We start from the raw sequence: 4504 nt of genomic DNA, 5'->3' as shown, positions 1-4504 counted from the left end.
CAATTTTTTTTTCAGTTAAGTATACAGCAGGGCTCCTAGGTGAGTCAGTTGGTTGAGCATCTGATTTCGGTTCAGGTCCTGATCTCACAGTTCCTGAGTTGGAGATCCACATGGGACTTGCTGCTGTCAGTGTGGAACCTGCTTTGGATCCTCTATCCCCTCTCTGCCCCTCCCCAACTTGAGCTCTCTCTCTCTCTCTCTCAAAAATAAACATTAAAAAATAAGTTAAATATACACCTACATCTATCATATGACTTAGCCATTCCACTCGCAGGTATTTGCCAAGAGAAATGAAAATATTTGTCCATAAAAACTTGTACAGAAATGTTCACAGCAGCTTTATTTGTAATCATCCAGAACTGGAAACAACCCAAAGGTCTATCCATAGGTGAATGGATGAGCTCATTGTGGTACTACTCAGCAATAAAAAGAATAAACTATTGATACATGTAAGAATATGGATGAATCTCAAAATAATTACGCTGAATGAAAGATGCTAGACATAAAGAGTACATACTTTGAGATTTCCGCTTCTTTGAAATTCTATAAATGCAAATTAATCAATAGTGACCAAGAGCAGATCAGTAACTGCCTGGGAGTGCAAGGGAAGGGGCTGGAGTGAGGGATTACAAAGGAACATGAGGGAACTTTGGGGGGTGATGCACATGTTCCTTTATCTTAGTTGTGATGGTTTCGTTGGGTATATACGTCGCTAAAAATTGGTCACTGTATACTTTAGATATGTGCCCTTCATCACATGTCAATTATTCCTCAACAAAGCTGTTTAAAAAATAAATTTAAGGAAGTAGCCAGAAGTGGTCAGGAGAGAATTGGAGTACAAATTCACTGATCGAGTCACTACTGTGTTCTATGCATTTAATACACCATCTCTGATCCTTATGACAAACTGAGGAGTAAAGATTGTTATCCCTATTTTCTGACAAGGAACCTGTGGTTCAGAGAAGTGAAGCCACTTGCTCTAGGGCACACAGAGACAGATTCAAATTGTGCCCTTCCACTCTGCCTCACTATGTCCCAGCAATGTGAGAAATGGAGGCATAGGCTGTGCTGGTTCATTGATTGCTGGCAATTAGTTGATCAGAGAATATGAGGCATGAAGGCCACTCTTTAAGACAGGGAGTGAGGGCTTTGGAGCTCTACTTAAAGCATGACTTATGACCATGAACTACTCATACGAGTTTCTTCCCTCTGGCAATTTGGGACAGGATACTGGGGATGCCTGTCTCTGTGCTCACTCCATCTCCCATGCCCACGCTTACAGAAATAGAACCACATACTATATATGACTTCATTTAATGCTAGAACTGTTCTTACAACACAACAGAGAAGAGAAAGATCATTCAATATATTGTAGTGAGAAAATTGGTTAGCCATTTGGGGAAAAATAGAATTGTTTCTGTTTATTCCATTTATCTTTATCAACCTCAAGTCGATAATGAAATATATGCTATTAAATAGAATTGAGTATTTAGCAGATCTTTGAACTGATGTTAACCTTCTAAGCTTTGAACTGATAAGAAATTGCAGTTCAATAGATTTAGTTACATAAAAATTTGAAACTTTGTACATAGAAAAATGTAACCAAAAGGAAAATAACCAATGGATAAAAATAAATGCCTCAAATATGATAAAAGATGAACTACTGTGTTTTCTAAAACACTCATCAGAAAAACATGCCCCCCAGAGATAAATGGGCAGATACTTCACATAAGAGGAAATGGAATGAGTAAGTAAGCATATGGCAAAATGTTCAACCTCTCAAGTGATTTTTTTTAAAGTGCAAATTAAAACAATCACATCAGTAAATGTTAAAAATAAGTAATTACCGGGCTGGCACGAGTATAATTGCAGGGATCTTCTGAGAAAGGTTTTTGGCAATAAACGTACACTACTCCAGTGTGCAGACTCTTAGCATAGTTGCTCCCTCTCCAACACCTACTGCCAACCGTTCCCATGGATAGACGCACAGGTTCTCCCAAACGTGAGTCTCCGGCCGAGATCATGCACCTGAGCTTAGAGCTGTCTTTATAAGACATCTCCAGTCTGATGTCCCCCTCCTCAGCCATTCATCTCAAAATATCCTTCAAAAATGGGGCGCCTGGGTGGCTTAGTCGGTTGAGCGTCCGACTTTCGCTTAGGTCATGATCTCGCGGTTCGTGGGTTCGAGCCCCGCGTCGGGCTCTGTGCTGACTGCCAGCTCAGAGCCTGGAGCCTGTTTCAGTCTGTGACTCCTTCTCTCTCTGACCCTCCCCTGCTCATGCTGTCTCTCTTTCTCTCTCTCTCTCTCTCTCCTAGAAATAAATAAAATATTAAAAAAATATCCTTCAAAAGTATCTCAAAAATACCTTCTCCTTTTTCCGAGTCAATGTACCACTGAGTCACCAAGCAGAAACCTGGGAGTCATCCTAATTACCTCTTTGTCTCTCACTCCTGCACATTCATTTTTTCCATCAGATTCTGCCAATACTCCCATCTGCAATGTCTTTTGAATCTACCCCCTCTTCCTCCATCCCCCAGTCACGGACGTGGGTCTCACTCTTCTGTTTCTTGCTTGTATCCTTGAAAGAGCCGGGACCCATCTGTCTCCTCCAAGCCACTCACACTTCCTTCAAGCCATTCTATAGGGAACAGTCGGAGTTATCTTTCTGAAATACAAAGCTGACTCTGTCCTTCAGATCTTTCAGTGTCCCTCCCCCCATTGTATACGTACAGGCTAAAGTCCAAGAGTCTTCAGATTTAGCAGCCCTCTGTGCTCCAGACTGCCTTGCTACCATCTTTTCTCTGATGAGCTCCGCCAGGTTTTCTGTCCCCTCCTTCCAGTTTGCCTCTCTAGTTGTAATGTGAATTCCTTGAGAGCCGGAACTAGATCTTAATCATCCCTGCGTCCCGGGTTGGTAATACTGAGCTTGACACAGAGTAGGCACTCAATAAATGTTGGGTGAAGAAATTATTTTATTCTAAGGATATCATTCGACGGAAGGAAAAAGCATCTGAAGGAAACAGTTCACTATATAGCAGCATTCACAATAAAGAAAAAGTGCAAGAAACTTAATGTTCAACCACAGAGAACTTTTATTAATGATGGGACGTCCATTTATTGGAATATGAAGCAGCTGTTAAAATACTAATTATGAAGATTATGTAGCAACTCAGAAGGTGTTTATTATATAATAAAAGCAGAATGCAAAGTGGTCTGTATGCTAGGACTAATATTATGTAAAAGTATGCATGCACACAAACTGATCAGAATGAGAACAGGAAAAGGAACAAATGAATACAGATGATGTGTTTAGGGTGTTTGGGGAGGTGCTATTTGTGATTTTCTTAAGCTCCTTCCAAATTCTCTTCATTGCTGTTAGAATGTCTTAGTGCATAAATACAAATTGACAGAGGAAAAAAACCCNCCATCCCCGTGTCTCCTATCCTCTCTGGCTGGAATTCCCATGGTTATTCCTTACTCCCAAATCAACTCCCATCATTTCTGCTAGTTGCACCTTATCTCCCCAGTGCCCTCAGACCAAAAGCCTTCCATTTATTGTCTCATCACCTTCCCTCTCTCTAATCCCTACCTCCAATCAACTGCTCCTTCTTTCCAATAATCCTTCATAGCAAACTGTACTGTGGGCCTAGTTTTAGACAAAGAGGAGTCCCTGCCTTCCCAGTTCACACTGTCCGGTTGAGAAGAGACAACAATTTTTTTTTCTCTCTTGCACCTCTGCAGACCGCTGAGGGGTAGAGTGGAGTGTGTAGTGACAGAGACATGTAAAATGGGACCTCCTGACCAATGAACTTGATGCCATGGCAGGAGGAGTCCAGTCACAGGCTGGAGACTCTCAGGGATAGCATAGAAAGACTTGGCAAGGGGTGCCTGGGTGGCTGAGTCAGTTAAGCGTCTGACTCTTGGTTTCGGCTCAAGTCATGATCTCCCAGTTCATGAGTTCCGAGTCCCAAGTCGGGCTCCGTGCTGATGGTGCAGAGCCAGCCTGGGATTTTCTCTCTCCCTCTCTCTCTGCCCCTCCACTGCTCAAGTATTCTCTCTCTCTCTCTCAAAATAAACACTTTAAAAAAAGACTCACCACAATGAGTGGTATGTTGACTCAATTTATTCATTCAACAAGTGTTTACCAAGTTCTAGATGCAGCGCCACGCTCTCCGTCAGGTGGAAAAGGGCCTGCCCAGATAGACTAGGGCAGTCTCTGTTATGGAGATTATGGAGAAGCTCACAGTCTAGTGGAGGACAGACCAGGACACCAGTCATTAAAACCCAATGTGCTAAGTGCTGTCATTGAGTTTGAACAAAGGGCTCTGGGGGGGAAGAATGTGGGATTGACCCTGCCCGAGGGGGCCTGGGGCTCACACAGCCAGAGGGACTAGAGCTGTATATATCTCCAAAACTGAGGAGTGGGATTAGATGCCCAAGAAGGGGATTGGGCTGTCCATGGCAGCTCCAAGCTGAGGAATCATCAGGTCCACAGGCCAGGAG

This window comes from Crocuta crocuta, unplaced genomic scaffold, assembly GCF_008692635.1.
Source record: "Crocuta crocuta isolate KB4526 unplaced genomic scaffold, BGI_CrCroc_1.0 scaffold440, whole genome shotgun sequence".
NCBI lineage: Eukaryota > Metazoa > Chordata > Mammalia > Carnivora > Hyaenidae > Crocuta > Crocuta crocuta.
The sequence above is the reverse complement of the archived record's forward strand: the minus strand, read 5'-3'. Positions refer to the sequence as shown.